The sequence below is a fragment of the Uranotaenia lowii genome, chromosome 1 (genome assembly GCF_029784155.1).
Source record: "Uranotaenia lowii strain MFRU-FL chromosome 1, ASM2978415v1, whole genome shotgun sequence".
In the NCBI taxonomy this organism is placed as follows: Eukaryota; Metazoa; Arthropoda; class Insecta; order Diptera; family Culicidae; genus Uranotaenia; species Uranotaenia lowii.
Window position 1 is genome coordinate 130,731,583 of NC_073691.1, and position 22,240 is coordinate 130,753,822.

The following is a 22,240-nucleotide window of genomic DNA, read 5'->3' on the forward strand; positions in this document are numbered from 1 at the left end:
GACATCACTCCGACCAGTGGCTTTGTAAAATTTTCGGTCAGGAAGCCGCCCAATATCCATCTTCACGTACGTGTCGTCATCCATGAGGATGCATCCGTCGTACTTTGTTAAAACCTTGTATTATCTTCCGGGACCGTCTTTTGGTTCTGCATTCTTCTTAAATGTCCGGTTTGGTTGCTTACTGGCCCGATAAACAAAATCGTTTTCCTTCGCACAGACGAATCCTTTTAACGGTGCACCCGTCGGCATTGAATTTCTTAGCGATGTCATACTTAGTTCGACTGCCCTGGGTTTACCTTGATCGTTCTATACACCTTCAAATGCAGTTTCTGATCCTTAGGTCCACTATAACGCTGTACCTGCCGATCGATAGTATGCATCTCACGGAAACGTTTGAGAACGCTGCACACGGTTGATTTGACCATTTTCAACCATTTCGCGGTTTTTGAACCCGACCACATCGGGTTTTTGACGTGAGTGTCCAAAATTTATTTTCGTCTCGCGGCTTCCACCTCGTGTAACTATTTTGGAACAAAACGAATCGTAATGAAATTTTCAGCACCGATAGAGGAAACATTTTCAAACAAAGCACTGTTAAAACATTCCAGATCCGACAACTAGGAGCGCTATGGGCGATGGGCGCGCTCGCAGTCCTGGTATACAATTTCTCGTGTGTTAAACAGAGAGAGAAATAGCCTTCACTCCAATTTCACTCCGATTAGCTGTCATTCTTATGGAAATCTGTGTAAGAGTCAATGGTTGTATTTGGTTGAGAATGAATTGATCAACCTTCTCTCGCTCAACGCTTTACTCGGAAGCAAAGGTTGCTTTGAGGCAGCGAAAACGACAAAACCAATGATGCATACGCTCTCAACATGGCCCGCCTTCACGAAGCAATATACATTCGAGGCAGCGAATCCAAAAAACCCAACGAATGTCTCTCACTCATCTCCTGTAACATCCTTGAGGGAACCGAATTCAAAAGGCACAGCAAACCCGAGTCTCCTCGTTTTTGCCTGGATCGAATACCCGAGGTTTTTCTGCTGTTGCTATTATTGCACAGCAAACGCACGCAGGCAGCTAGTGTCTTCGTTTCTTTTTCCTCCCCCCTCTTGCTCCATACGTTGCGGGCCTATGCAATGCAATAAGTTCGGTTGTTGTCGTTGTTGCCTCAACCAAGGCGGGTAAAGCTTCAGGTGTGTTCTTATACCAATGCACGGAATCGTCCATCTTGTGACAGGCGTGACAGGCAATCGTAATCGTTGGCATGGTAGGCGAACAATTCGCTGTCAAAAAGCGCACCGTCTCCACCCCCCACCAATGAGAAACTTTTGGTACCCCTTGCCTTATTATTTATTTACATAGTATTCCGTCTCACGACATAACTTGACGAACATAATTCCTAAAATTCACTCGGTTCATAGCAACCGTTCTCCCCGGTACCCCTTGCCTACTTTTCCTCAATATGCACCCACCCTACTGGAGGCACTCTGGCCTCAACCTTTGCGGCGAGGTTGAAGCCAGGGATGCCAACTGTTTTTCAGAAATGTCTGGAAGATTTTGAAAAAAATGTCTGGAAAAGTCTGGATGGCTAACTTTATAGGTGACGACCTTTTTTTTTTTTTTCGGTCGCCAGATCGCAATATTGTAGTCTAGGAAGCAATACTCATTACATTACATTAATTAAACTACCGAAAGCTTAGACCCATTCAGCTGTCAAAATAACTTCTGTATTCTGATTCGCAGTAAAATCAGTGTTGAACTATTGGATTTCAATAGTATTTTTTTAATAAAACGTTGGGCTTATAGAAATTCTGGACAAATCTGGATAATTTATGAAAAGTCTGGACCAAACAACCTTAGGTCTGTATTTCTGGATGACACATAAAAATCTGGAAGATTCCAGAAAAATCTGGAAGGTTGGCAACGCTGGTTGAAGCAGTGTTACCACATCCAAATCTGTACCGCTCATCGAAAAAATCTTTTTCATCTGTACCGAAAACTCAAAAATCTGTACCAAAATCTGTACCAAAGAAAAAAAATTTCTGCATTAAATATGTTGATAAGTGAAGATTTTGTTTCCTTATTTTTAATCTTTAAAAAAATAAAAACTTTATTTCACTAAGTACAGTTTTTTAGTAAAACTCTTTTTGTGAAACTCATTTAATCCTTTTTATTTTCTCTCTTGAAAAAACTGACATTATAAAATATTTTTCATAACAAACACTTTCTAATGTTCATGATGTTTATACATAGTTTTATTAAAACGATTTTAGAGCGTCATATTTAGTACGACATGTTTCGATCCGCCGATTAATCTTAAATAACTTCTCGTTTTGAAGATAGCGTACAACGTGTCAACACTCAGACGATCACGAACTTTGGTTTTATTGGCATTTACTTACGAGAAAATGCGCTCAACCACTGCTGACGAGTTCGGGTTTTTAATCAGATATTTAATTATTTTTAGCAAAATTGGAAATCTTATTGTTCCATCGTGTACTTCCCAGTAAGGAACTCTTATCGTCAGAATAATAGTGGCTAACTTTTGACTTATTTTCTATAAATTTTTCAATTAACTGGATGAAAGTCAAAAAATTCAAAAATCTGTACAAATCTGTAACAAATTTTGAAAATCTGTCATCTGTACGTACAGATTCTGTACCAAAAATGAGCTCAAAAATCTGTACCTGTCTAGATAAATCTGTACATGTGGCAACCATGGGTTGAAGATGTTCTCCTCACAACAGCTATCGGCTTGAGTCCATCAAATTCAATAACGTAAATGAGTATGTGTGCCTCGTCTTCTTCATGCATCATGTAGCAACCGAACGTTGAGAGAGTTCGTTCGGGGCAGCAAACGAATAGTGTCTCTCAGAGCAGATCCTCCTCATGAGGAGAGGTTTGAATGAATGTATATGTATCGTCTCCTGTATTACTATGCGAGACCTCAAAGCGTGTATTTTGAGAGCCTCTGATGAGAAAATTCAGCGTTGCCAACCTTCCAGATTTTTCTGGAATCTTCCAGATTTTTATGTGTCATCCAGAAATACAGACCTAAGGTTGTCTGGTCCAGACTTTTCATAAATTATCCAGATTTGTCCAGAATTTCTATAAGCCCAACGTTTTATTAAAAAAATACTATTGAAATCCAATAGTTCAACACTGATTTTACTGCGAATCAGAATACAGAAGTTATTTTGACAGCTGAATGGGTCTAAGCTTTCGGTAGTTTAATTAATGTAATGTAATGAGTATTGCTTCCTAGACTACAATATTGCGATCTGGCGACCAAAAAAAAAAAAAAAAGGTCGTCACCTATAAAGTTAGCCATCCAGACTTTTCCAGACATTTTTTTCAAAATCTTCCAGACATTTCTGAAAAACAGTTGGCATCCCTCCTGAGAAAATTGGTGAGGATTTCAATCACTGGTAAGAGTAAAGAGCATGCTTTATTCTTTTTAGCAGGCCCAATCCCAATGGTATAATAAACAGTGCGTCCAGATTTATGAAGATCCATGCTTTATCTATAGGTGGGGACATCCAAAAACTTTAGTAGGTATTAGTTTGTTGTATCCATACAGTTGTTTATGAACGATTGTGACGTATCACGACGCCATCACGGAATCAAGTATTAGGCGTCCAAATGTAGCCATAGAAACTTATTAGTAGAAATGTTTGGGACGCAAATAAAATTGTTAATTATTTAGAACTCATAGCGTCACCACCGTATTAGGCGTCAAGAGAAAAGGCGTAAAAAAGGGTGCTTTGATTGTGATTTTTTTTTAACATGGAACGTTGCATGTCGTCGATGAATGATGACTTCAACGTCGAGACGCTCATGAACGTTTGTGACGTAGCAATCAAAACATTGGAAAAACTGATTCTCACACTCGTGCAAGGGTAGTCTTGCCCCAATGAGGTACACTTTTACTAAGGTGGCGCAAAGGAACGCACACTATTGCACGTCGGAGAAAAAAAAGAAAAATAAACATAAACAAGCCCTGCGTCGCGATGCGTCGTTGTCAGGGAGCTTCATTTATCCTAGGCAAAATGCGTCGCGAAAATGGTCGGTAGTGACGTCACTTCTGTCATGGTAACTATGTTTACGAAGAAATAACTTTACTTCTACTTTTGCAACGTTTCGTTCTCATCACCTCTCTTTTCACCACATTGGTCTTGCCCCACATATAGATAAATCACATAGATCTGAGCCTACCTAAATATATGCAGTTTTTTTTCTAAAAGAAGATCCACTTTCTGTTTTTTTTCATGTTTTCATAATTCTCTTACCTATAGCTCTTGACAACAGTTCCCATTAGTATTGATTATTATTAATTATAATGTTTAAAAACAAGCTGTGCAAATTGAAAACATAATTGGCTTTAGTTTCATGCCGATTTTAGTAAACTCCATCTAAAAGCGGGGTTGGAGCTCAGAAAGTTCATTGAAAAAATGCATCAAATATTAACCCCATTGAATTAGGGTTGCCATCCGTCCCGCAAAAGTGGGACATGTCCCGTTTTTTAGAAAATGTCCCACCGTCCTGCTTTTTCTGAGAAAACTTTTGTGGTAGACGCAACCCACTCCAATTGTCTCTTCAAAATAGTTAGTCCGTGCTTAATGAAAACGCTTCTTATAAAATCTCTCCTCGTTCATTTTCAACTACTGTCATTTATTCCTAGTCTTCTTTTATTCTTTCATGATTTTGAAAACTAGAAACGTTCTTACTTAAGGAACATCACATTCACCGATGAGGCTGTAAAAATTATATACGTAACACTTTAATGAAGTTTCACTGACTTACATTGGAAAAACCTAAATTTAGCTACAATAAAAATACATTCAACAAAAAAATTATTCAAATATAATGTTACCTTTTGGGCTTATTTTCTCAAAACAAGCAGCATTTTTCGAAGTTTATATAAGACAAGAAACAATAATTCGTTTAGTTCTCAGCATTTTAGGTTGCCAGAATATTTTCCAGACATATCCTGACCGAGCTAATCTGGGAAATTTTATCTAAAAACCTGGCAGAATCCGGGAATTTGATTTCCAAATTTTCAACTCTAAATCCGGGCAAATTAAGTCAAAGCCACGGAATTATTTTATAAAAAAACAAAGAGAATACACTAGAAAATATATTTTTCCATCAAAACACATCAGCAGATTTTAAATCGTATTTCAGACTCCCGAATTACTGTTCATGAGTACATAGATAAAACTTGCTAAAAATCGTTCTGGACGCAAAAATTAAAAAATATAATGACCCATTCCAAGCACCCCTTAACTAGAGAACCGATTTTTATTTTTCATTATCCAAAAATAAATTACATAGCGTTAGAAAGGTTATTTCTTGAATGTCATTTTTCATTAAAAGATTTTCAGCTACCTTTTTTTAGAATTGAGTATGTTAACGTTGAAATTTAAAAATTTTGGAATGAAATTGAATTGATTTTTGCAAATATTCTTTATTTATAACATAACTTTGTCAAAATTCTAGCTATGTCAAAAAAAATTACTGCAAAATGATGGTAGAAAAGTTATCTTTTAAGCATGATATAAGATAAATAACAGTTACTGCAAGTTTACGCTCTAGAATCGTTGATAAAGGTATCTATTTTTAAGCGTTGTGACGTCACGAAAATTCTACTGTTTTTAAATTTATGATTTACTGAAATTTCACATATTGTCAAAAATTGAAGGTCTCTTCAAACTTTTTGAGTGGAATTTAATGCAATTTTTAGATTGAAAATCGGTTTAGCCGGTTGTGAGTTGCACCTGGGTAAAGAATGCGTTGTGACGTCACGAATATTTATTTACTTTTTTTCGAAAACGTTCAAGACTTTTTACTTCAACACTTTGATAGTATTTCTTCAATACAAGTTCAACACAACAATGTGCTTCAATAAACGAATTCTATTATCAAGTTTTTTAAGAAACTAAATTTATTTTTTTGCATTAACTAACATTTTTAAACATTTCTTATAAACATATAAAACAGCGCTTAAAAACGATTCAAGATTCGAGAATAAACAAACTATCAAACAAATGAAATCCTCATCGATTTTGTAAAAGAATATTTGTGAATCATAAAGCAGGTAGTTATCTGTGATTTGAATAAAAATCTTGCAAAAGATCAAGTTCTCCATATAGCTATGTTAGAATGAAAAACACCGCTAGTAGCTTCTATTTCTTTCTGGCATTATGTTCAAACAAAATAAGTTCCATGAAATAAATGTAATGAGGTTCAAAAAATCTTTGAACATGGCAAAGTTAATAGATAAACTTTTTTATTAAAAAATTCATAAGATTTTCATAGAAAATAATTAATAAAATTAATTTAATTATTATAATAGAAAACTGCCCTTATTGAAATTTCCACCTCAAAGAATGTCACTGGAAAATCCAAATCGAACCCCGTGTTCACATAAAATCTCACAAAAGAGGCTTTGAACTGAATTACAAAATTAAATAAATTCAAATATGTACTAGCACAAGGTCTCATGCAAAATTTGGGTCAGATTATTCTAAGGAAAGGGGTTGCGCAACGCACCTGAAGTTTGTATGGAATTATGTAGATTTTGTTCGGCATGATAAAAAAAACCGTTTTTCGTCAATAATTTTGGTCTTTATCAACCAATTTTTCTTTCAATTTGAGTATTTTAAAGCTTTGATTATGACAATATTTCATCTGAGGAACGCGTTTCGATTAGAGTTATCATAAAACAGCTATAACGTTCAAAATTAGCGTCGATTATCGATCATTCAGGTATTTTTTGTATTTGACCCATCAGAAGCTAATTTTTGAAACTCAAAAACCTTTTTAACTAAACCATTGTCGAAATGGGATCTTGAGATAAACTATTTGTCATAATGAAAGTTTTGTGAATGACTATAATTAAAACAAATCAGCCGATAGGCATTTCAGAAATTGGTGCATAACTTGGTTCTAATGTCCTTCCAAACCCAATTTCTCATAATTACATATAAATTTTAGGCTCATTGTGACCTCTATTTCCAATCGCCATATTTGGCACTGGACTTTGTGTTAGACCTGAAGCTTGCAACTTATAAGATTTTCATTAGATGGCTGATTTAGGCACTCTAGTGTCGATTAACTATCTTTGAAAAGATCGAAGACTTTAAAATTATCATTTATTTTTAATTTCCTTTGCAATTAAAGATTAAAAAGATTTAGAAACACATTTCAACGCTTTTACGAATAAATATTTCCTAGTTTTAGTTTTTTTCCTAAATAATATTCACATGATCGGACAAAAAAACTTCGAATAAAATTGATGTGAGCAGTGTTGCAAACCTTATCTGCTTATATGGGCCTTTGAGATTTAATTCTTTTAATTTTTGGGAATAAATGGATCGATTTCATCACCAAATCACATTATTTATTAAGCTTTTAAGCATTTTAAGTAAATTAAGCATTCATTTTAAGAATATACTTTGATTTATTTCATGTAACTAACTATAAAATTTCGTGACGTCACAACGCTTTGCAAAACCCTGCTTTAAAAAAATGGTGCGTAGTGACGTCACGAAACTGAATCGCTCTAAAATAAATTGAAATCAAAATTTGAAAAAAACAAAAACAACGATTTGTTGGTTGTAATGAATCGATACTTTCCTGAAATTTTCATAAAATTTGATCAAATAGAAGAGCAGATAATTGCGGTGTTGTAATAAAAACTGAAAAGTGGGAAAAGAGGCGCGTTGTGACGTCACGATTCCTTTTGCTTATATTTTGTTAACTATTTATTCTATACACCTGTAAAACTTACATGCAATATACCAAAAAATTGTTTAGCAAACGTTGTGACGTCACGCTGGAATGGGTCTAATATAATTCAATTTAAGGTTTTTTTTTATCTTTTTTTAGTAAATAAAGTGAATGAATCTATGCGAAATCTATGCTTTTTTTGCTACGAAATTCGGCCTACCGGGCTGAACTGAAGTTTTCCTACATTTTGTGTAAAATATTCGGGCAAGATCGGATCAAACCGGGAAATCTGGCAAGCTTATCTTATGGCGTATTTTTTTTTTAATTACGAATAAAAAAACGACTATCGGGTTTAGAGTTATTCAATACGTGGGTGTGCGTGAGAACGAGCGCAATGTTTACATGCAGCTGTCATTTTGTTCTCCCTTCTGGATTTCTTCACTCGGTTCTTCACATCCGGATTGCCTATTTTCGAGTTCGGATTGCACTGGACAGCAGATAGTACGATTTACTTGGCTGAGAGGCTCAAAATCGTGGCAATAATCATTTTCCCGTTCATTATTTCAACTGTTTTGTTTTCAGCCAAAAACAGCTGTTTAATGTTTTGACAACAACGTTGAGAGTATTGGTGAACTTCTAGCAAAACTGACTTTCTTCTCGGGGCGACTCCGTTCGTTTTTCGAGCGAACCTAGGTTGCCTCTAAAGCAATAAATGAGCACGATGACAGCAGTTAGAGCGAACCTAGGTTGCCTCTGGTTTGCCTCCAGGTGAAAAAATACGGTATTAGCATCACCATAACAATCTGATTCATTTGAGCGTTCTTTGGGCACGTTCTAGCGATGTTAATATTTTTCGATTGAAGGAAATATTCTTTAAGTGGCTTCCAAATGAAGATGGCTTCAGATTTTTCTCCGGAATCTTAGCAAAAATCCTTGTCTTAGCTTAGCTAGTCTTAGCTTAAAGAAAAATTCAAATTTCAGATAAAATAGAAAAGGACTACCAAGCTTTTTTCGTGAAATGTCCCGATTTTTTTTAAAGTATCTGGTAAGTCTGCCTTAAACCCATTTTCTTCTCTGAACAATTCACAGAAGTTTAGTTTTATGATAATAACTTTTGTTCTATGATAAATTTCATAGATAGGGACAAAACTTGCCTTGGGTGCTAGATTTGCCCTCATATGCAGGAATTGAAGGCATCGAAAAAGCTGACAGCTATACAAGTCTCTTCAATACCGTTCGTAGGTCCTGAACCTTTTTGCAGTGTGTCTCGTTGCTTTTTAAAAATGGAAATATCATTATCTGAAAAAGATTTAAAAACATTTACAGGATTGCTTACAGGACACTGCAAATGTCGATAGCATCTAAAACTGATGGGAAGAAGACAATCTGACATTTGACGTTTTTAAGGCTGAGAAGGAAACATCGAAGCTCCTTCCATGTGAATGCCCTTGTCTTACTTATATTAAAAAGAACTAATCTACTCTGATCAGTCAGACAAATAATGAATTTGGTTATTCCACAATAGATCACAAAAAAATGGTCGCAGTGGATCTTCTCACACAAAAGGCAAAAAAAAACAATTTCTATCTGAAATGAGCCCGGACGTTTCGTTCAAAAGTATTGCGGCATACTGGTGTCTCCTCATGTGAAAACCATGTGATAACCAAACATTTTGATTAGCAAATTTACAAGAAAATTTAATTATGAACAAAAATGACTTAGGTATTTGATATTTTTCTTCACATTCCCTTAAATTTTATTCTTAACTTAAAAAAAACTGTATTTTCTTCATTCAGGTGTTCAGCTGCTTTGGGAATTAAAAAAAAAATCATTATGTGTCAAAACTCATTACTTGAATGTAGACTGAATGTTCTACGATTTTGGAGTGATAAACTTGACATCCTCTTTAGTGCGCGTTTTATGCGCAAAATATCAACAATAAAAAAACGTGTCAAGCATTTAGACGAGGAGTACAAAAAGTTTATTGTTGCTTATCATTCGTGTGGATTAGAATCCACAGTTACTAAATAGGTAGTAGAAAGAACTAAATACTTCAAATAACGCCCAGCTGAGTAGAAGCTACCGCTACTTAATATTGGCCGAACGCATCCATTGTGCTGGCCCATTGAATGTTTTATCAGCGGAGCGCAATAAAGTGTAGAAAAACGTGAGCAACCATAATAAGAAACTTCCGTTTAAAGTCATTTGGTTGAATTGGCTTGGACATTTCACGTGAGTTGTTTACTACCTTTCAGGTGTGCCCAACACCTAGGGTAACGGAATTGTTTATATTTTGCAAGTCCTTGAATTTTTGTCAACAGTATTATCAATTGCTAACGAAAACTGCAATCAGCTGGATCTTTACTCTTGAAAGGAAAGAGCACAGTTTTTTATTGAATTCAGAAAACTTTAGATACAAAAAGCAATTGTTGAACTCGGATTTTCAAAAATTGAATAAGGATTCAAATTATTTTATTGGAATTTAAAATTCCGAAAAATGCGAAATTCAAAGTTCATTGTAATTACCCAGAATTATCCATCTTCGCTATCGTTTATTTGAACTCGCGAAAGTTAAAACACAGAACACTAAACGAAGAGATTTCACTAAAACTACACACTAAGCTACACTTTCTAATAGTTTTTGGTTTTGCTTCTCGTCTTGTTCCGTCTGTTTGATAACGTTTGTAAATCAACTGGAGCGCACACAATACGCCTCAATTTCTCCGCCCAACAAGAAGTCTTCCGTCTGACTGACCAAACATAAATTAGTGCATTTTCGCGTGACCTTCCCGGCAAACGGCAGATCTAGAACTGAACTCAATTGTTGAAAGCTGATGATCATCCCCGCAGAATTTCCATACGATAATCCCCAACTGAAACAGAGCTGGCTACCAGCTAGTGCTCTGGAGCTCAATTCGGACACCTGTTCTGTTAGTCGGTTTTAAGTAAGTATCTCATCAACGTTACTAAACGCTCTTCCTCGACATTTCTCTCCCACGGCTTGATGAGTAGTTTTTTGTTGTGTGTGATATGCAAAAAATCGAAGCGTTACTACCTCAGATAACTGAAAGATGTGGTCCGTTTGAAAGTTGCCTTCAAGGCGCGAATTGTATGCTGTGTGACCAAAATTCAAAAAATGTGAAAAAAATCAATAGTTTTTCTAAACATTGAGTTGATGACCATACTTGAAAGTTAAAAGTAAGATTGGTACCTTATAATGACAATCGTTAAAATTGCCGGAAATTTTCCCTCATATTCGTGTAACTTCTGTCCTATAAGCCTACAATTATTATTGGAAAGTGTTTCTGTAGAACGTTGAAATTACAGCTGTTTAGTTTTATGATTAGAAACACTTTTTTCTATAAAAACTTCATAGTTAAGGAAAATTTTAAAACAGGTTTTTTTTAATTGCATAAATACTGGACTGAAGAACTTAATTTTTGCTTGTTACTTCTATACCTAACTGTCAACAGTTTCAAAGATTGAAAACACATGGACCAAGGATTTCTGAGCCACCAAAATGATAGTATTTCGAAAAATAGGTCCATTTCCAGTTTTCTCATGTTTTTAAGATTCTCTTAGCTGTAGCTTTAAACAACTGTTCGTCAAACAATTGCCAATAGAATGGATTGTTAGACTAACATTTTTTGCAAAAAGCAAGTTATGATAACGATTGGCTTTGGTTTTATTTGTGCTTAGTAAAGCAAAAAAATTTTAAAGGCGGGATTGGTTTTTCGAGGGTTAAATTCAGAAAAGCTGTAATTTGGTGCATAAATTCAGGGGTTAAAACATTCGAAAAATGCATCGATACGTTTGAGATCAAATCCGGCGAAAAATGACTGACCAAATCTTTTGGAATTTAAAAATCTGCTGGATTAAATTAAGGTAATATAATCCGGAACACAGTAGTTTTACGATTTTATCACTATGTATCTGTTTTTATCACTACTCGCTAAATTCACGGTCGATTTCATCACGGTTATTTTTCGATTTAATCAAACTTTAATAAACTTAATAAATATTATTTTTCTATTTTTTAAGTTAACTTATTATTAAAAAAAAAACCTTTGAATATTTTATTTTATCAAGATCTAGCTTCCATTGAAAGCTTCAAAAAATACTCTAGGGAACTTTTTAACTCAAAATCGAACATTTTTGCACTTATACCACTTTGACTTTGAGGACCTCATTCAAAAATACTCTAGAACTGCCGTAAATAACTGACAACACTGTAGCATTTTAACAAAAGTACGGTTATCAAGGTGATCATGATCATTTCTATCAAAAGTAGAATGAAGTTTTGAGTTGAATGAAGAAAGTTAAATCATTCTACAATAGATTGTTGCTCCCTGGAAAAACCATAAAATTGATTTTCGGTTTTTATAGGTTCCAGGAATGTGGCGAGGCTCTACTTGGTAGCAAAAAATTTATTAAGAATTAAAAAATACAATACTGAGTGTATGATAACTCTCACATTCTTCTTGGCGGTCTATAGAGAGCGTTCTCTCAGATTTATATAAAAAGTTCTGGTCCCACAAAGGTAATGCGCGTTTTCAATTCGAAAATCATATTGAAATAAGGATTTAAAAAAAACTTTGCATTGCTTTTCCACGTTGTGACAATTTTCGGTGATTTATGTAAAAAAAAAAACGTAAACAGGAGGAACTTTGATCAAAGGGGTAACGTTGATCAACATGAAATTTTTGCAAATAATCATCATTAACTAAGTAAAAAGTTAAAACATTTGAAAACTGTTTACTACGTTTGAAAGCCTACAAATTGAGTTACAAATAAGCTTAATTTGGTATTTATTTATATATTTTTGAGATTACTTAAAATGTAACTTTAGAATCTTAAAATATCTGGTTTTTCAAAGGCTCACAAACAAAAATCTCTCCTGATCAAATTTAAGCGTTTAGGAGCAAATGGATTGTTTCGTGTGAAAGTTCAACTTTTATCTTTGTTAAGGTAAAGTTTAAGTGTTATTTTTATGGGCATTTGGTGAAAATTTTTGGATATTGCCAAAACACGGTGATTTTTCATGAGAAAGCCCGAATAATAAAACTGGCTTAAACCCTATCAAATGGTTCAATTTGTAGAAAAAAAAGAAAATAAGAACATAAGAACAGTGCGAGGACCTAGGGAAGTGTATGAGGGCAAAATTTCATTTGTTTTTGAGGCCAACAAAAATTGAGAAACGTTTATAATTTTTACCCCTAGATATATGCAGCAACATTGTCCATCTTTCGATTATAAATGTTTTTGAAAAATCGATGAAAAAATCAGTTTGGTCCTAATAAAAATTACTTTTATTAATGTTTATGCCTTCTGTGCTAAATGGCATCAAAACAATAATTTTGAAGATGTTGAGGTACGTAAAACGATAGTGATCAAAGTTACCCCGAAACTCGAAATCTGGTTTTGTAACAAATATTTAATGATAACCACCAATATCCTACACAGAAAAAAATTTTGACTATTACGTGTCACTGAAACTGCAGCCTTTAAAATAAATCAACCTGTAACTAACAAAACCTGTAATTTTAAATTGTTTTCCTTGAAAATTAACGAAGATTCATTTATTATTACAGCAAATGTCCTGTAAAAAAGTTGAACATTGAAAATTAAATGGCACATAATATGTTTTTGACCTGTAAAATAACGGCAAACGTCCTGCTACTTTTTGTTACAGGACATTTGCTTAATTTTACAGGAAATAATTTTTGCTGTGTAGATGTACAACTGTTTAAAACCGATGGATAGTTTAAATAATAGATACCACGAAAATGTAGAAGATTTTAATTTAAATACTTTTAATAATGATTCAAGATCCTTTAGAATTTTGCAATAGAATGTACGTAGTATGAATAATTTAGATAAATTTGATTGTATATTACAGACTATAGATCATTTTAATGTTTGTATTGATGTTATTGTTATTTGTGAAACTTGGCTTGGTAAAGATAACTGTTGTATTTACAACATTCCGGGATATACATCGATTTTCTTTTGCCGCGACCAACCATATGGAGGCCTAGCTATGTATATATAAAAATTGAAATTTAAAACTACTTAAAATATAACTTTTGATGGCTTTCACCGAATAAGTGTCGACATTTGTACAAGTGGCCAAGTAATTTGTGTTCATATGGCGTATATAGACCCCCTACATCCTCGTTTAACACGTTTTGTGATCAAATTGAATCTCTTCTAACATCTGTTGCTGATAATCACTCCTGCTTTACTGTAGGTGGCTTAAACGTTCCTGTAAATCTGATTAACCTGAATGCCGTAGCCTAGATCACGTTATATCGAAGCGAATTGACTTAGATTGATTGAAAAATGATACAATCTTTTCTTACGTTAGTGACCATTTTCAAATACTCACATCCTTCAATTTATTATGTGATAAAAACGTAACAATTCTTAGAAAGAGATTGTTGACAACGCTAAACTGAACAGCTTATTAGTGAATTATTTAAACAGTATTCAACCACCAGAAAATGTTGATGAAGGTCTACAAGAAATCACATCAACTTACAATCGCTTTGTGAAAATTTCTGCTCGAGCACTTAATAAAAGGGTAAAACTTGAAGGAAATTGCTGTCCGTGGATGTCATTTGACCTTTGGACACTCATGAAAATAAAAGAGAATTTATTAAAACGATCAAAAAAGCATCCAGATGACATCAGTTTAACACTAGAAAGACCGCACCAGTCAAAATGACTGGTTGGACACTTTGTTTGTTGAATATCTTTTAAACACTACGCTCTAAAAATTCGCAAAAAATGCGACTTTTCATGAATTTTGAGTCTCTACAAAACTGTGTATTTTTTATTTCACTAGCTCTTTTAATAAGCGAGAAAAATTTCGCCATGGACACTCGGACCGTGACCAGTCAAAATGACTGGTAAAATTCACAACCCTATAACTCAATAAAGATAAATTTTTTTCGCTTGCTTTTGGTTTCATTTGCAATCTACATTCAAGACAATCAACCTTAGTTGATTTATGGTCGGCAGGAGTGTGTCATTCGTAATAAAATTATTGATTTTCGATGCGAAGTCATGAAAATTTGTAGAAAAAGTTCTCGGATTGACCGCTGTGTGGCGCTTCAAGCACTTTACTCCCAATTTTTTTAGTCCGTTTTTTTGCTCAACTATAATCAAACTTTCTGTCAAAATTTGGCGGAATTTCATCAAGATTTGTAAAAGTTATGTTAGATTTAATACATGTCCATTCGAGTAATCGAGTAGCTTTAGGTGATAAATATGTTTTATACTAAACTAGAATGAGTAAAATCATTATGAATTGTGTACTCATTTATTCAAATTTGAAGACACCAGCTATGAAACTAAATAATTTAAATGATATTTCAACATGGGTGCACGGAATATTGTTTATATGTTGGTTATCCACCATGGGTGCACGGATTCACCGCAGTTTCTGCCCAAGTTTGTATTCACATGCATTCTTAGATTATTAGGTTCGACAAATTTCCAATGCAAGTTCACTTACAGGTATTCCGGCACCCGTGTATATACCTGGCCAGCTGGCAACTGATTGAACATTCTTATTGAACATTTTTATTATAAGAGGAAACACATCTTACCTGTCGGCAACTTGTGGGGTTTGAACCCAAGTGTTTTCTGGCCGATACCGGGAATCGAACCCAGTGCGCCTAGCATACCTAGACCAGAGTCGCGCCAGCCTATCTGATAGACCACATCGGCGCAAAGATATTTCAACATGGGTGCACGGATTGGCTGTAAATTCGCCGTTGAAAATTATATAGAAATAAATAGTTTTCAACTTGCTTCAGAACACAAAATATTTTTGAGTTAGATATGATAGGTATTTGAAATGCAATATTGATCAATCAAAAAACATTTAAGGAAAAACAAATCAACGTGTACATTTGACAATGTTGATTCATTATTTGTATTTTCACTGTTTTCCGTCGCACGATATAACTTGATGCATATAATTCCTAAATTCACTCGGTCCATGGTAACCGTTTTCCAATTTCTTGGATGTTGATCAGATCTTATCAGATAAATATACGATTGCAAAAACCTGTTTTTAATTATAAATAAATGAATTTATTATTTCAAGATATAATTAAAATATTTTTTTTCCAGGAATGAAAAAACGGAACTTAAAATAAAAATCGTTATTTAAATCATTATGTCTCATCATGAAAGACATGGTTTCGACTTTGGTTTGGTTAAGATTTGTAAGAATGCATTTTAAAATTTTTCAAAAAGTCCAATATTTGATTAAAACGCAGTGAATCCGTGCACCCATAGTAAAAAACCATGTATTTAACACAATTTTTCATTTGAATCTATAAAAGTCTTTATTCTTTACCTTTAGCATGCAAAAAAATTAATTTTGGATGAATGGCGGTGAATCCGTGCACCCATGGTGAATTGCCCTACTTATAGAAAAAGTATGCTTCAAAACCTACAATATCAGGTATAATTTATAGACAACGTGTTGAAAAATTTCAGAACTGTGGATGCTAGAAAATATCTACTAAAACAGAATTGAAGTGAAACCGTGCACCCATGGTCAATACCTATAGCCATCTAACATGATTTTATAATTAAATTGATAATGTGTTTTAATTTTTTGATAATTATTTGAAATATTCATTTTATGACATACACGCATTCGCCAACTATGCGAAAATGAGGTGATTCCGTGCACCCATGGTGAAATTTTTTTTCCATTTTGTAACAAAAATGATATCGAATAAATAACAAAATAATTTCAAAAGAAAAAATTTAAAAACATTATGATATAAAAATTTTTCCCTTTACCAGTCATTTTGACTGGTCGCGGTCCGAATAGGTATATTCAATTTGCCGGTCCTTCTAGTGTTAAAAGAGATGTTAATTCATAAAAAAATGATTTAGAAAAAACAAGAATGTAAAAGGCTCTATTACGAGCGCTTCGCTTATTAAATAATTCTCCTCATTCTAAGCTCTGGAGAAACATAAATACGCTATTAGGTAAATCTAAAACGACTTCCTCTATTAACCTTTCAGATGAAAGAGGTGTTATAACCAATAGTACACAGATTTGTGAGAAATTTAACAAAAACTTTTCCACAATTGGAAAGAACCTGGCTGAAAAGATTCCAATAGATACTGAAAATGATCATTTGTCTCAAATCGAAGAGTAGAAAATACAATCTTCTTACTTGCTAGTTCGACTAGTGATTTTTTCACTTAAAAATAGAAAGCGTCATGGACCAGATGGTTTCCCTATTAGTGTCCTGAAAAATAACCATGGAACATTCTCATACATACTTACACAATATTTTAATCAATTTGCGATTCGCTTGACGTCAATAACTATCGTCTTATCTCGACCTTAAGCGTTTTTAGTAAAGTATTCGAGAAGCTTCTTGTTAATAGAATTGTAGACTTTCTAAATCTGAATAATATGCTTTATGAACTGCAATGTGGATTTAGATCAGGTTCGAACACTAAAATTGCCATCTCAGAATTAGTTGACTCCATCATATATAAAATAGAGTCGAAAAATATTTTTGGGGCATTAGCCTTCGACACTCTAAAATATGACATATTATTGTCCAAGTTGTATAAATACGGGATAAGAGATCGCAAGCAGTTTGTGGCTTTTGAAAATACAAGAAGCGAATTGAGAAATATTGATATCGGTGTAGGTACCACAAGGGAGTAATATCGGCCATTACTATTCCTTTTATATGCCAATGATTTATGTAACCTTCAATCTAAAGGAACAGCACGTTTATTTTCCGATGATACAGCAAGTTTTTATTCAGAAACTTCACCTGATATTATAATTCAGCCCATTGAAGATGACCTAAAACTGCTTTCAAAATATTTCAATTCAAACCTACTTTCACTAAATTATACAAAAATACATGTTGTTTCATTCTTCGCATAAAAAAACTTCTTTGTACTAATAACCCAGCTATGCATGGAAATACTATTCTATGCTAATCTACACTCAATAGAAAATATTCGAAACCTCCATTTTACCACGGGGATGCGAAAATGCGAACTCATATCACTCGCAAGTCAGATTTCTTGCAACGAAGCCGATCCAAAACATCATTAGAGCAAAAAAAGTATTTCGTTTATTGGACCTACTAAATACAACACCTTACCAACTGAAATTAAAAACATAACCAATCGTTCCATGTTCAAAACCAAAGTGGTACAGCTTTTGAAAGAAAATTTGAACCATTAAAAAAGTCGATCATCAACCAGTCTTTGTTTTGTTTACCCTTTGTACATTTGTAGCGTTAATATTTAATATTATTTTTCTTGAAAATTTTGTAGTTTGTATTTTATCTTGTTAAATTATTTGAACATAACTTGATAAAATTGTAGAAAAAAATATTGTTATAGTAAATATAGAATAATGAATCTCTTCAAAGGAAATTGGAGTTCTGGCAACAATGCCAAGTGCTGTTTGTTTAGCCTCTATCGTCTTCAAAAAAATACCATTTTTTAGCGAAATATGGACCGTCTATCGAATATGTGAAGTGAAATCGTCGCGCCGTGGGTTGTTGATTACGTGGCCATTGAAATTTTTCTGTTTATTTCTATGCATAAAGTGATATTTTGTTGTATTTTATGGTTATCTGAAGTAAGAACATTGATGGCCAGAAAAGCTGTTCAAGCGAAGTGAAAAGCTTCAAACATAGAAGCTTTTAAGATTGGTGACGGTCGTAACAACGGTGCTACAAAATTTGAAAGGTTGAATCTCAGTGATAAAACGTCATATGGTCGAATTGATGACATTGATGGTTTTGGATGGACTTCTGAACCGGGCGACACAAATGGAGGCTAACCTCATTAATCCGTTCAACGCAGCTAAGTATTTTTCTTGAATATTCCTACTGATATTTCAACAAACATGTGTTGCATTTATGTGCGGTTTCATCTATGGTTGAAAATTACTATAGCCAGACGCGAAATATTTCAATTTCATTCAAACTTCTATGCAAGTCGAGTTGAAAGTAAAAGCTTTCGCTGCCTTCCTTCTAAATAAGTGCACTGTGCACAAATATATCTTGCATATATTTAGGCGTTTACCTGTTCCCAATTTTTAGTCTAGGGCATACAGTTTCAACATATATAAGCTTTTATTTATTAAAACAAAAATATTTTGAAAGTCGGAAAAATACACGGTAGAAAAAAGTTTCCAATTAATATAGGATCAATAGATTATCAATTCACATGATTGTTTTTAATAGGTAACAGTATAAGGCAACTTATGATGATAAAGTAAGATCCTAAATAGTTTTTTTTTCTCATGAAAACGCATTTTACGGGCTGATTTCAAACCTCTCAAGCAAAGGGAAAAATGGTAAAGGATAGCAAATAAAGTTTTTTCGTAATTTGTAATTTGCCTGTCAGTAACAATAAACTAAAGTGAGAAAGCCAGAATTTTTATTTTTTCATAGAGTAATAATTTAACAACGTCTCATCCAAGGAATAACCACTGAAAATCTTTCAACCATAGAAGAATGCAATTCAAATATTAGATCACACTAGTCAAAAGTGTCCCCTGGTCGATTCCTACTACCCATATCTCCAAACCAAAATTTATTTGCTAGGATGCAGAGGTGACCTCGGTCCTAAAGCATAATTTGCTTTTCTTTCATCCTTTTTCTCTCATTTCACTCTATCAATTGACTACTAGGACGTGGCCGGCGCCGTTATTGACGGTTCAAAGAGAGAGCATCAGTTTTGTTCAGTGAGAATGAGCTGCTAATCCCAAGTACCATTCTTTTGACCTCTGAGCAAAATTGATGGTCTCGGTCAATCACGGAGTAGCAACCATTGGCGATGTGGAATTCGTTCTACTGAGCCACGCCAGCGATCATGGAATTCTAAATGCAATGATAATAAGAATGAGATCTTTTAGTAATTTATTCATACCACAGTCTATTTGAACAAAAAGTAACTTATACTGTTCTAGAGAATACAAATTTGTCAAAATTAATGATAAAGCATTTCGGGTTCAATGATTCAAGGTGGATGTGAGTAGTCAATCAAGCTAAGCTAAGCTAAGCTAATAATGAATCTCTTCAAAGGAAATTATTTTCCATTGAGATTCATTTTGTAGTCATTTTAGTTAAATAATTCATTTCCTCGCACGACATTATAAATATTTGTGTTCTCAGCATGATTAAAATTTGCTCGCGTTTACTTTTATTATCATTTTGCTGCCAGACATACTGAGAACAGTAGCGTCAATTACCAGGGGGCTTAATTGAGACTTTTGGTGTGGGGGAGTGTGGTGGGCCGCTACAAAAAAAAAGTCGTTTGATATTTTTGCAATCTATTATCATGTTTTATACTCCGCACCTCAGTAAGTGATTTAAAACTTTTAGGTATTACAAAAAATCAACTCCTTCCAAAATATTCAAAAATGAATGAAAAAAGTTATCAAAGTTCCCCCAGTTTACGGTACTTGAAGTACTCTTCAAACTGAAATTCGATGTTGAAAGGAAATAGAAAGGAAACACATCAAAATAACATATTTCTCTGATAATAAATAAGGGTTTCCGCAAGCAAACAGTACAAACATTTCAAGATTTTCAAAAAAAAGCTTTTATATTTTCATAATCATATACGAGAGAATGTGAATACTTGATCCCCTTTTCTTATTTTCATCATATCATTTTGGGAAAATTTAGCAACTTGCCGTCTTTTGCATTTTCTGAGAGCGTGTGATTTCAAGTTAATATGCTCCAAAAGTTTATATGCTGAAATGAAACATGAACTCGTAGATGAACTAGAAGCATTTACATACGTGAGACTAAAAAAATTGTGATATTTTTTAAGTTACAGGAGACTTGACCCTCCACTAAAGGAGACTTGATCGTTAATTCAGGGTGCCCTGACTCTAGGCAAAAATCTAGTAAAATCCGAAGATAAAAGGTCCTGTGACTATTTTTACTATATTAGTTATCATTTCACAGTTTGTGAATATCAGACAAAGAGAATTCTGAAAGTTTGTTTACTACCCTAGAATCAGTGCATACTTTGAGGCGCAACTTTCTTGTTTTTAGATAAATACACTAGTTTTAACCATTTTTAATTGATAATTACTGGATAAACATAAGTTATTGAACAGGTATTAGTAACTTAATACAACAACCAATGATCACGATTCATTCAGAAGAAAAAAAATATCTTTTTGGCTCTAGGGATCAATTATACCCATAACAAACATTTTGGAAAACTTCTTCTTAGAAAAATTGAGAGTTTGCTATTGCTATGAAAATATGGCACTATGAAGTTTATATTATATTATTATACTCAATAGATTGACATATTGAAATAAATATTTTAATTTTTTTGTATGAGAAACATTTTAAAGTGATAAAAAAATATCTTCAAACCACATTTTGTTAAATTTTTCACATAAAGTTCAATAACTCGAAAATTTTAAACTTTTAAAATTTGTTGAGATAACAGCATTGTAATGTTGTTCTATTTGGCACATTTTTCTAGAACATTGGATATTTGTAAGACATTCCGGTTTCGAGATATAGCAAAGGAATCAAGTATCTCCAGGGATGAAGTATCCTCATTCTCCCCTATATTTTATGGAATCATAAAAATAAATTTTAAGATGAAGGTACATATGTAATTTTTATGATAACAATCGCGTGATGCAAATCAATATTCCAGCTGCCAGCATATGGAAACGAGATCTACAAAGTGTCAATTTGATTTTCATTTTTTGCATGCTACCCCGGACAAGTACCTGAAGTATAAAAATATTTATTTAAAAAAAGGTAGATTGTCCGAATAATATTTATACCCCAGTAAATATTATTGATTGATTCTCATGCAAACTGCTAAACTTAATCCTCTAGAACCCTACCCCGTCTTTTAAAGGGGTTTACTAGAATCGGCATAAAACCAAAATCAAACTTTTTGTTTTTAACTTACTTTATGCACCAAATGCTGAAATCCATACTAATGACAACTGTTTGTCAAGCATTTATCAAAAGCTACAGATGAGAGGAGCTAAAAAAGAACATGAAAAAAGCGAAAATGGACCTATTTTTCAAAATACTATCGTTTTGGTGGCTCAAAAATACTTGTTCCTTGTTTGTCGATTCTTAAAAATTATTGCCAGTTAGGTTTAAGAATTACAATCATTTTGGATTAATGTTTTTCAAGAAAAATGATCCGAAGTTAGGTAGAAGAGATGGAAAGGCAAACCCGTCTAATTTTTATTTAGAAGCAGTTTTGACAGACGTTATTTTCATCTGAAATTAATTTATTTAATGATGAGCCAGCCCAAGTAAACAAACAGAAACGTTTTGCTTCAATATGGCCATGCAAGCGTGACTCCTGTTATAGCATCACAAGGTATGCAACCGGCAACGCCAACAAAGGACGTTTTCCCTAATGACTTTCGCGATTAATCAAAACATTTTCCTCCCGGTTTGTCACAAAGTCACTTTAGCAATTGGCG

General features: G+C 33.7%; 1 protein-coding gene across 2 annotated transcripts in view; it reads right to left on the reverse strand.

Annotated features, from left to right (window-relative positions):
• LOC129754238 (facilitated trehalose transporter Tret1-like) overlaps window positions 1-22,240 on the reverse strand; it is a 48,199-nt gene that overhangs the window by 25,458 nt on the left and 501 nt on the right. Inside the window, exon 1 of one of the 2 annotated variants that reach the window (XM_055750193.1) lies at window positions 10,261-10,531. The exons of the other annotated variant lie outside the window; for it this stretch is intronic. The gene's annotated coding sequence lies outside the window, so the exon portion shown is untranslated. Of the gene's footprint in view, window positions 1-10,260; window positions 10,532-22,240 lie in introns of those variants that run through there. 2 annotated transcript variants of the gene reach the window in all.